This window comes from Tasmannia lanceolata, unplaced genomic scaffold (genome assembly GCF_043159265.1).
Source record: "Tasmannia lanceolata isolate RefF3 unplaced genomic scaffold, GAP_Taslan_0.1 ptg000011l, whole genome shotgun sequence".
In the NCBI taxonomy this organism is placed as follows: domain Eukaryota; kingdom Viridiplantae; phylum Streptophyta; class Magnoliopsida; order Canellales; family Winteraceae; genus Tasmannia; species Tasmannia lanceolata.
This window is the reverse complement of record NW_027518688.1, coordinates 9,782,525-9,794,884: the sequence shown is the minus strand read 5'-3', so window position 1 is coordinate 9,794,884 and position 12,360 is coordinate 9,782,525. Positions and strand designations below refer to the sequence as shown.

General features: G+C 41.6%; 1 long non-coding RNA gene across 1 annotated transcript; it reads right to left on the bottom strand.

The window, feature by feature from the left end:
• Window positions 1-1,380: 1,380 nt before the first annotated feature.
• LOC143886417 (uncharacterized) lies at window positions 1,381-10,145 on the bottom strand. Its single transcript, XR_013253785.1, has 2 exons — window positions 8,348-10,145; window positions 1,381-1,633 (listed from the first exon to the last, which is right to left on the bottom strand). It is a non-coding gene; the product is annotated as an uncharacterized LOC143886417 (long non-coding RNA).
• Between the last annotated feature and the right edge of the window lie 2,215 nt (window positions 10,146-12,360).

Below are 12,360 nucleotides of genomic sequence, written 5' to 3'. Positions count from 1 at the left end.
TTTATCTCATATTCCAGCATCTTCTTACTGATATAATAGATAGGCTTTTCTCGCTTAGACTCTGGATCTTTCTGAGCAAGCATACAACCCATTGCAGTGTTTGTAATCGACAAATACATCAACAAGGGTTGGCCTTGAATGACGGGTGATAGAACAGGAGGCAAAGATAAACATTGCTTAACTTTTTCAAACGCTTCCTGACATTCATCATTCCACTTCTTCGAAGAATTCTTCTTCAAAAGCTTGAAAATTGGTTCACATGTCATAGTCAAATGAGATATGAACCTTCTCAAGTATTGAACTTTCCCAAGAAAACCTCTGATCTGCTTTTCTGTCTTAGGCGGTTCCATTTCCTGGATTGCCTTGATCTTTTGAGGATCCACCTCAATTCCCCTTTCACTGACCATAAATCCAAGGAGTTTTCCTGATGTAACTCCAAATACACACTCGTTTGGATTCAGGCGAAGCTGATATTTTCTGATTCTCTCAAAGAATTTTCTCAAGGAAACTGTATGCTCTGGTCTAGTCTTTGCTTTAACGATCATGTCATCTACATAGACTTCGACTTCTTTGTGAATCATATCATGAAGAAGAGTAGTTGCAGCTCTCTGGTAAGTGGCACCAGCATTCTTTAAGCCAAACGGCATTACTCTGTAGCAGTATGTACCCCACTGAGTAATGAATGATGTTTTCATCATGTCCTCAGGTGCCATCTTGATCTGGTTATATCCCGAGAACCCATCCATAAAGGATAAGAGAGCATGTCCAGCAGTATTATCTACCAAGAGATCAATGTTTGGCAATGGGAAATCATCTTTTGGACTTGCTTTGTTCAGGTCCCGAAAATCAACGCACATTCGAACTTTCCCATCCTTTTTGGGCACTGGTACTACATTAGCGAGCCATTCGGGGTATTCAACCACTTGGATGAATTTCACCTCTAGAAGTTTCTTGACTTCTTCATAAACTTTCAACTCCCATTCTGTCTTGAGTTTTCGGAGTTTCTGCTTCTTTGGCTTGATGCTAGGGATTAATGGTAATCGATGCTGAACAATCTCCTCATTCAATCCCGGCATGTCATCGTAAGACCAAGCGAAAACCTCCTTGAACTCTTTAAGTAAGGCGATTAATTCTTCGCGCTCTTCAGGAGATAAAGTTTTGCCAATCTTTATTTCCCGAATCAAAGTTTCATCACCTATATTCACGGTTTCAACTTCCTCTTCGAGTGGTTTTGCTCGGCGACTCCCCTCCTGTTGAATCAGATGTTTGATTTCAGGGGGAGGTTCGTCGGCATCCTCATCAGAGGGGGAGTCTTGATTATTATTATTATTATTATCAGGTTTTAAAGCAGATTCAGTAGAAGAAATTGAAACAGGAAAGTACAATGAAGAGTCCTTTATTTCATTGAAAGATGAATTGAATACATCAGATGATGAATAGCCCACATCAGGCTTTACAGACTCTGGAATTGTATTTACAAACTTAGAAACAGACATGTTGACATCAGTGTCAACATACTCAGAAATATGTACATGAGAAGCATCAAGTACATCAGTAAAAATATCTTCAAACTCGACCTCACTAGCAGGAGACACACCACCGACTCCAAGGGTTAACTTGACCTCTACAGTACCTGCATCAAAAGAAGAGTTAGAAATGACAGATTTTGTATCTAACTTGGAAACAGACTCATACTTAGACACAACTGACTCTTTTGGAGAAGTATGACTATACTGAAAGGTAACCTGAGGTAGGGCCTGAGAGGTCCAGTTAGTCAAAGGTCCCTCTGCCAGGGTGATAAGATGTGTCGGGTTCAGAATTATTGTGCTCTTGTCAATAACAGCTACCATTGTGGAGATCCTGAGGGTGTTAGGGACTCGTTCAAGTGATTTTGATCTTATTTTGATCTTATTTCAAGTGAGGGTGTTAGGGAAATTTTCAAGTGATTTTGATCTTATTTCATATGAGCTGTAGTGTTAATTCATAATCTGGTTTGAAATTTGAAAAATCCAAAACTGATAGTAAATATTTTTTTAAATTCATGGAAATCTCACAGCATGCTATTTTCACTTATATCTTACTACTGTAGAAATTTCATGGAATTTAGATTTCTATTTCTAGTAGTTTCTGTGTTATTTTTGCAATCTGGTCAATTAATTTTTAAATCCAAATTAAATATGAGTTTAATGTAATAATCTGTAAAAATATTCCAGTAAGTTACATCTCATCATATCTTGTTTCTGGAGAAGTTTCAACTCATTTCGAGTTCGTTTGCAACAACTTCACTTGTAAAATCACTCATATGATTAAAATTGATAAAATTCATTGAAAATCCGAAATTAATTGAAAATCATCTTAAAATCTTTAAAGGACCTTAAATTCTGTCACATCTTAATTCCTTAAGAAGGTCTGCTTTGCCTCATTTGTAGAATCCTCTCTGAGGTTGCACCTCAATTTGTGCCTCTGTTAATTAGAGACCAATTTGGTCAATTAGTTGTCTTAGCCTTGCTTCCCCCTTGCAAGGGCGATGATAGGGATACTTTGAGCCCTCCTTTGTATATAGAAGACTTGCCCAGTCTCATCAGATGTTTACGTCATTTATGTCTCAGAGACAAGCCTCGTCTCATATAGAGAGTTTCCCCTTTAGGAGGCTTACCTAGCCTCATGTTAGAGTGGCCTCCTCTTTTAGAGTTGAGTCTTCAACTCGGTAGTATTATTAGAGAGTCTCTGACTCATTTGTTTCCCCCCTTTAGTGTTGTTAGTTCGGAGTTTCTCCTTTAGAGTTGTTGATTACTTCGCTCTTATTAGAGACTAACTCAGTCTTATTAGAGCTTTGCTTGCTTGGGATCTTGGATCGTTTTCTCTCTTCTTGGGACGCTATCTTTCTTGTTGTGGTTCGTCTCTTTGAGGCATTAGTTGCTTATTCGGGGTTTCCCCTTTTGGATTTAGGGCTTTGCCCTAGTTTATGGTTGTTCTTGCGTGTTCCCTTTAAGATTGAAAACATTTAAAGATTCAGAGCATTGGAAAAGCTTTAAAATCCAAAAAACATTAGAAATTTGAAAACTCAAAAATATTAGAAATTTAAAAAAAATCAAAAACATTTGAAAAACCGCAAAAAAATATAAAGTGTTGAGTGTTTCTTTTAGAAGCGTAGTTTGAGAGTTCGTTTCGAACTACGTTGGCTTGATCCTCTTCCGAGGTACGTAGTGCAGCTTGGGATTTACATCCCAAGTCCAGCCAAACTTTTTTGTAAATAACTATTTTAAACCTTCTTCAAAAACCTTTAAAATCTTGTTTTCAAAAGATCTTCCTCTAGAGTTAGGAGTTTCTCCTAGATAGAGAGTTTTAGAGTTAGGGTTTTTCTTTTGATAGGTTATTTGATTGTTTGTTTGCTGTGTGCTTGTTTTAGAGTTAGGGGTCTGTCCTAGAGTTATAGGAGCGCCTCCGTCCGGTCAGTCGGCGATCCACATCGCCGAGTGATGACTAGAGTAGGATACGTTAGTCCACCCTTGGTTTTCCTTAGGAAATACAGCCTAGTCACACATAGGTTGTAAGAACCACCTGCATTAGCTTAGGGCTAATCTGAATTTAGTTAGGGCATATAGGGTGTCATAAAATCCACAATTCACTGAAATTTAAATAATCGTACAAGAAACTTTAATAACCGGTTCGGTTTAGATCGAGTCTAGGATAGAAGTCTAGGTGTCTTAGGCATCCTAGCTTAGAATAGGCGCGAAGAACTACGTTGCCTTGATTCTCGTGGAGGCGGGGATACGTAGGCTTCTTTGGATGAATACCAGACCATCTGAAGACTCGGGCTAATCACTTTTAAAACTGTTGAAACAATCAAATCACTTAGGATTTTCCATGAAATTAGAATTTTAGGAGAACTTTCACTTAGATTGAATCCAAACCAATTAAGAAATCAAGATACACATTTAGGATTCACATTGAAATTAGATCATAGGATGCATGTCACATAGATAGCACATTAACAGAGAGTTGAATGAGCCATTTAAAATGAATTTAAAAGAGTTAACTTTTGGAATTGAAGACCGATCATCGGGCAGGAATGGTGCATGTGGTGGATAGTTCCCCATACCTTCCATTCTTGTAACCAGGTAGCGAGTCTAGATTTCTGGTTAATTATGGGTCCTAGATCCCACATCTAGGTGGCGACTCTGTCAGTCTCTTTTGTGTGGAATTCGGATTGCCTTAGTGATCCCAAGTTCACATAAAAGACGAATTAAAATCAATAATAAAAGGCACACGCCAATCGCGTGGGTACGAGAGACCAAGAGAGATAGTGCGCGGCGGCTCGCGCCACCACCCCTCTCGCGGGATCGGGTCCCACAACCATCTGTGACCCGTCCTCAAAAAGTGAGTTCAGAAATTCTGGCACCATGCAATCAGCCCAATCTGTCTCTGACTCTATCTCTGCGATCTGTACACTTACTAACTCATTTTTTGGTAGCTCGAGGTCAAAGAAAATTTCAAACCCTGGCAACCTTTGCCCAGTCGACTCATCAACCCAAGCCTCAGCGAAACCGCAGAATGGAACATCTGCTCCCTCCTTGCGAAAATGACCATTCATTGTCAAATTCAGAGGTCCCATAGGCAAGTCTAAACCACGGCGACGACACTCGGCCCACTTCAGCATATAACGCTTCATCTCTATGATCTCCTTCTTGGTGGGTTCGTATCCTAGCCCAAACAGGCCATTGAAGGTCTTGAGTATTGGGAACTCAATCATACCTTGATGATATTTGCCCAACCCGACACCTGGCATATATCCTTGTTTTTTCGAATCATCTTGATAAGTTTGGAATTGGTACTACTTAGGAAGAAGATCTCTTCATTCATCGCCTCCTCCATAGTGATAGCAGTCACCTCCGGCGAAAAGCCAGTTAAGCTTATATCGTCTATTTTGTCAACAACCAACTCCTGAGAAATCTGGCCTATTTCCAAATCAGGGTCTCCTTTCACAGTAACCACCCTATTATTTCGAATAAATTTCAACTTCTGATGCAGCGTCGATGGTATGACCCCAACCTTGTGCAACCATGGGCGACCAAGCAGCAACAAGAAAGATGCCTTGATATCGAGGACTTGGAATTCTATTTCAAATTCCTCACCTCCTATTTGGATTTCGGTGACCAAAGTCCCGATGACATCACGACGGGTTCCATCGTATGCTAGAATGCCTTGCTCAGAGGGGACAAAATTCTTCGGTCCGAATCCAAGGGTAGTTGCTGTGCTCAATGGGCAAACATTCAGAGCAGACCCATTGTCTACTAATACCTCTGGAATTTTCTTCTTATTGCAAATTAAAGTGATTTTGAGAGGTTTAGTATGGTCTCTACCCTCGGGAGTGTGGTACCTAGCCCGTGAGGGAGTGTGGGGCGCGAGCCGCCACGCGCTCTCTCTTGGTCTCTCGTATCCACGCGATTGGCGTGTGTTTTTAATTGTTGATTGTAATTCGTCTTTTATGTGAACTTGGGATCACTAAGGCAATCCGAATTCCACACGAAAGAGACTGACAGAGTCGCCACCTAGATGTGGGATCTAGGACCCGAAATTAACCAGAAATCTAGACTCGCTACCTGGTTACGAGAATGGAAGGTATGGGGAGTTATCCGCCACATGCACCATTCCTGCCCGATAATCGGCCTTCGATTCCAAAAGCTAACTTTTTTAAATTTATTTTAAATGGCTCATTCAACTCTATGTTAATGTGCGAACTAAGTGACATGCATCCTATGATCTAATTTCAATGTGAATCCTAGATGTGTATCTTGATTTATTAATTTGTCTGGATTCATTCTAAGTGAAAGTTCTCCTAGAATTCTAATTTCATGGAAAGCCCTAAATGATTTGATTAAGCATTTACAAGAAAATTAATATCCAAAACACCACAATTTGTTGTGGTGCCGACTCGCGGGTGGTATGCCGTCAGACATCCAAGCTGCCTACGTACCCAAGCCTCACTGGGATCAGAGTCGACGTAGTTCGGTGCACCTAAGCTAAGTTACATATGCCTAACTCAACTAAGACACCGACCTAGACGGGATTGACTGTTTCAACAGTTTTAGGAGAAGTTATTTAATTCAAGTTGAGGATTTTATTATCTTAGGATTTCATCTAAGATGCTATATGATTCTCATCTAAATGCAAATGGTCCCTTAGACTAATGCAGGTTTGCCTTACATCCTAGTTTACTAGGCTTGTCCTAGGGAAAGATTGGGTGACTAGTGTAACTAGACCTATGGCACGGTTGCTATACATAGCAAGCGTCCGTGATGAGGCTGGACTCCTAACTCTAGGACTCTCTAAAACTTAGGACACGACACGACACCGGTGTTCCTAAATTGGGCTCTAAGGGTCCTTACGACGGAAACCGTGATCCAACGGTTCCGAAAGACACAAGACAAATCGATTTAAATTCTCGAGGTTAGTGAAAAAAAAAATGGAAGAGATGATGAAATAGTGTGAGGGAATGAGAAAGATAGAGAAAGGTGCGACTGAACTTGGGAGTGCCAAATTGCCTACGTACCCCGCGATGGGGATCAAGCCACACGTAGTTCCGCTGGGGAGGTTGCTTGGATTTTGGAAAACAGGATTGGTATTTGGATCAGGAATCGGGTTTGTATTTGAGCATTGGACTTGAGATTCAGAAACATTGATTTAGCAATGGGATTTTGGAATTGGGAATTTGCATCAAAGAATTGAGCATATAGGAATCATCAAGGGTTTGAATTTTGGGAATTCAAAATGGGCGGGCTTATGAGATTCGGTCAAATGGATTCAGACATGCGACTCAGATTGTGTTGGGATATGACTTGGTTAGGCAAAAGGGAGGAAGTTCTATTAGGTGTAAAAGGGCATTAGTAGAATAGGGGAATGACTCGGTTGTGACATGGAAGGCCGCAACTTGGTCGAATGCGACTCGGTTGCATTGGGATGGGTTGATTAAGGAATTGGATTGAGTCAACTAAGGGGAGAGTCCAATCGGTTAAAGAGGTTGAGCATACTCGACTAGAGAGTTGGGTCAACTCGACTAGGGAGGTTGGCTAGAGTTGACTCAGTTGAGCTGGGTTGGGATCCCACTTGGATGGATTGTATTGGGGCGATTTGACTTAAGCTGCAGGTGGCCTGGCTGGGTTAGATTTAATGTAACCAGATTTATGGATAAATGGTGTGCCTCAGTGAGTGGACAAAGGTATGGCTTGGGTTGATGTGACTCGGTTGAGTTGTGCTAGGGTCAGGTTAGGTGGGGTTAATGGTTGAGTTGGATTGGATTGGGTTAATGGTCAAGGTCAAGTGCGGGTTGACTTGGCTTAGACTGGATTGGAACTGGTTGAGCGTGGATTGGGGTGCGGCTTGAGGTTTGGGTGGTTGGAGTATCTTAGGAACCAATAGGGCAAAGTGGCTCTTAAGGGGAATGAATTAATTGGGCCGAATGGGCCCGATGGCCGGGTTAACTGGGTTGGCCGGGTCTATTGTAGGGGTGTATGAGGGTACTGTTGGGTGGATGAATGAAAGGCATGTGGTGTATGATGTGTGGCTATGGTTATAGGGTTTAAGGCTTATGGGTATGGGTTTAGGTGTGGTTAATGGTTAGGTTGGATTGGGTTAATGGTTAGGGTCAAGTGAGTCGGGTCTAAGTTAGGAGCAAACCCGAGACTAGCCATGGTCTAACTAGGAGGAAGCAGGGTACAAACCAGGGTGCGGACCAGGGTGCACCAGGGTGCGAACCAGCAGGGAACCAGGGTGCGAACCAGCAGGGGAACCAGGGTGCAACCAGCAGGGAACCTGGGTGCAACCAGCAGCGAACCTGGGTGCAACCAGGGTCTAACCAGAGTGCGAACCAGCAGGGAACCAGGGTGCGAACCAGCAGGGGAACCAGGGTGCAACCAGCAGGGAAACCAGGGTGCAACCAGCAGGGAACCTGGGTGCAACCCGCAGCGAACCTGGGTGTGAACCAGTATCGAACCTGGGTGCAACCAGCAACGAACCTGGGTGCAACCAGGGTCTAACCAGAGTGCGAACCAGCAGGGAACCAGGGTGCGAACCAGTATCGAACCTGGGTGCAACCAGCAACGAACCTGGGTGCAACCAGGGTCTAACCAGAGGCTAACCAGGGGGAACCAGGGTGTGAACCATTAGGGAAAAATAAAAATGAAGATAAGATGGGTTAAGAGAAGAGGGAAACATGTATAACTTCAAAGTCTACCATCAAGAAGAATGAGTAAAGATTGATCCTAGATGCTTCCTAACATGGTTTTTCTTTTAAAGTAAAAGATATGCATGAAAACAGACCCTACATAGAATTGAAATAAATGCCTACCTCTTTGAAAACCCACTTTGTGTTTGATTTTTCTTTGATGTTAATTCCTTGAAGATGATTCCTTGCTTGATAATGACTGCTTTTGATATATATCACCCAACGTATCACCCGATCCGGCAAGGATGGCCGAACCCTTGAAGAGATGAGGGAGAGGGATGAATTTTCTAAGAGAGGGATTCTTTTTCTTCTTCTCCCTTGGATGGTGGGATGAGAGGGTATTTATAGGAGAATGGGATAGGAGGTTAGGTGAGGTTAGGTGAGGTTAGGTAAGGTTAGGTGAGGTTAGGTAAGGTTAGGTGAGGTTAGGTGAGGTTAGGTGAGGTTTGGGTGGTTAGGATGAGAGGAGAGGTTAGGTGAGGTTAGGTGAGGTTTGGATGGTTAGGATGAGAGGAGAGGTTAGGTGGTTTTGGATGGTGAGACCCAGGTCAAGATCTGTCATTGATCTAACGATTAACGGAAATCGGGTCTCGGAATGGAATCAGGGTCCGGGCTATGAAGTGACCCTAGCTTATTTTGTCCCGATTGATGATCCGTAAAGTCAGATCAAGATATTAATGACCTAAAACATATAAATCAATGATAGAGGGGGTTCTCACATGGATTTAACACACTAAATTCACTAATCAGGGTATTTTTCAATTTTTCGGATCTAATCATCTCACCAGGTACATCTCTTTATCATTTTGTTTTTTTTTCAAAAAATTTGAGGATGGATCAATATATTAGGTTATTGTTGGTTAAAGTAAAGCAAAATGTGGGTGTCTACAGATGCCCCTCTTTGGTAGAGACGACGTAGTCATCGAATACCAAAGTCAAAATGACAGAACCATTTTGCGTAGCTTTAATCGACAAAGGACCCCCTAAACACAATGCAACCTAATATAATGCAAGACCTTAGATGAAATCCTAGAATTGGAATGCAATAAAACAAACCCGCTGCGGTGCCGCTGGCAACGAGAGAAATGGGATACCATTTTCAAATGGATTTTCGGAGGGAAAGGAATATCGCTTTTGAACAGCTTCAGAGGAAATGAGACGTCATTTTCAAATGGTCTCAGAGAATAATGGATGACTTTTGAAAGATTCTTAATGAAAATGCAGCATCATTTTTGAATGGGCTTGGGCAAGATGAAATACCGTATTTATACGGATTCCAAGGAAATGAGACATCATAGTTGTATGATGTTCAAAGGGTATAAGAGACCATAGTTGTATGGATTCGAAGAGAATGAAATACCGTATTTGTACGGATTCCAAGGAAATGAGACATCATAGTTGTATGATGTTCAAAGGGGATAAGAGACCATAGTTGTATGAACTCGAAGAGAATGAAATACCGTATTTGTACGGATTCCAAGGAAATGAGACATCATAGTTGTATGATGTTCAAAGGGGATAAGAGACCATAGTCGTATGGACTCGGAGAGTGAAATACCGTATTTGTACGGACTCCAAGGAAGCGAGATATCATATTTGTGTGATGTTCAGAGAGAAAATATCTTTTTCCAAATGGATTCAGAGAGATATGATGATTTGAGCTTTGAGAGAAATCGAAATTTCCAATTAACAACTTTAGAAGCAAAGGATTTAATAACACTATGCAGCAAAAGAACTTCAGGGCTTAAATATGGGATGCCACTTCATTAGCAATCTGCCTCAGTTTGAGGCATTCTAACCTTCTTCTATTCGTTGACCAGAGATTATTCTTTCAAAGATCTTCGTCATTCGTGACAGCGTCACCTTTTTCCAAGTTCCTCAGAACCTGTTAATGAACCTGCCTTCAGAGTGATTGCACCCTACAACAATTCTAAAAAAAAATTTTTTTTTTTTAAATAGAACTACAGACACTTGTAATAAAAACACAAAATAAGAAAGATTACTCCAGTAATCTCGTGATGCTTCTGACTTATCAGTATTTTCTTTTGGGTTAGACTAGCCTCTTTTAAAGAACGTTTCTCCATTGATAAACATCTTCACTTATTTTTAATACAGTGATACCTCATATATCTTTCTATCAACTTTCAGATTGCTTCAAAATTAATGCCCCTAGTTTCGAGAATCATTGTGTATTAGCTTCGCCTGACCTACCGCGAGTTCAGAGACCGATGTAATTCTTTTGGCGTGAATCCAATCTTACCACGACCAAGTCTTCCTTTTTTGGATTTTCAACTTGGTGGACCGCTCGGCCTTAACTTTTGCCTGAATCGCCTTTTCAGGTTTTCGACTCAGCGGGCCACCCCCTTACCTTTTGCCTAAGCCGCCCTTTCAGGTTTTCAACTTAGCAGGGGAATGATCCTAAATTTTGCCTAGATCGCCTTTTCATGTTTTTCAATCTAGCGGATCTTCAAGCTCCATTTCTTTTCTTTTTTTTTTTTTTATCTTCTTTTCTTTTTACTTGAACACCAAAAGGACTTTATAGGTGAGGTAGGGCTTTTCAAAGAATGGCTTAAGGTTTTGCAAGGGTCTCGACCGAACCTATGAACAGGTTGCCTACGTATCCCAGTGTAGGAATCAGATCATGCGTAGTTCAGGGCGAATGCCCCTAGTATATTGGGATTTGAAGGAAAATTTTATTTAGGCTCAAAAGGGTTTGCAAAAGGTTATAAATTTTTTGATTTTTGGTTATGAATTTGGGATTTATTCGGCCAAAGGACGGCCTTCTGATGTTCAAGCATAGAACCTCTTGAGTTGATCAAGATTTGTTGGTTCTGGCAATATTTCTCCATTTAAATTACGGAGCTTGACGGCTTTTCCGGGTAAGATTTGGTCCACAATGTATGGTCCTGACCAATTTGGTTTGAACTTGCCCCTTGGGTCAAACATTGGTGCTCGATTCTCTTTTAGAACAAGATTGCCTTCTTCTAAATCTCTGACCTTAACCTTTTTATTAAAAGCACGGGCTATTCTGCGCTGATAACCTTGCACATGGTAAAGCGCCTTTAATCTCTTCTCGTCTAGCATGTTCAACTCTTTATACCTGGCATCTGCCCATTCATTTTCTGGTAACTTGACTTCAGTCAATACTCGGAGCGAAGGTACACGGATCTCAACAGGTAGCACTGCTTCCATCCCGTAAACAAGAGAGTAAGGGGTTGCCCCAGTTGAAGCCCTAATTGATGTTCTGTAAGCCCACAAGGCGTATGGTAACTTATTCGACCAATCTTTATAAGTTTCTGACATTTTGCTAATGATAGTCTTGACATTTTTGTTTGCAGCTTCTACCGCTCCATTTGTCTGCGGACGATAAGGCGAGGATTTATGATGCTTAATCTTGAACTCTTCGCAAAGAGAGATTACTTCCTTCTTGAAATGAGATCCATTATCTGAGATAAGTTCATGGGGAATTCCATATCTGCAAATTATGTTGGTGCGTATGAATTTAGCAACTGATGAGGATGTAAGCTTTGCATAAGAAGCGGCCTCAACCCACTTGGTGAAGTAATCAATAGCAACGAGTATGTACTCGTGACCATTAGACGACTTGGGAGAAATCTTGCCAATGATGTCAATTCCCCATACCGAAAACGGCCAAGGAGAGGTAAGAGAATGCAATTCGGTGGGTGGTACATGGATGAGATTCGCATGTATCTGACATTTATAGCATCTCTTCACAAATGTGTGACAATCTGCTTCTAATGTCGGCCAATAATACCCCAGACGTAGGATCTTCCTTGCCAACATCTTCCCATTCATATGAGGCCCACACACCCCTTCATGAATATCTGCGAGAATTTCTTCTGCCTGATCTTCAGTGACACATAAGAGTTGAATTCCATCGAAAGACCGTCGATACAACTCTCCTCCACAAATGACGAAATTAGCTGCCAATCTCTGCAAAGTCCTTATTTCTTTACTCGACGCCTCATTGGGATGCCCCTGGCCTGAGATGTAGTTCTTTATGTCTGTATACCATGGCTTTCCATCGGGACATCTTGCAGCTATTTCTATAGCATCAACATATGCAGGAGCCCATTGCTCTTGAACCGTGATGGGCCTCATCTTCATATTGTGAG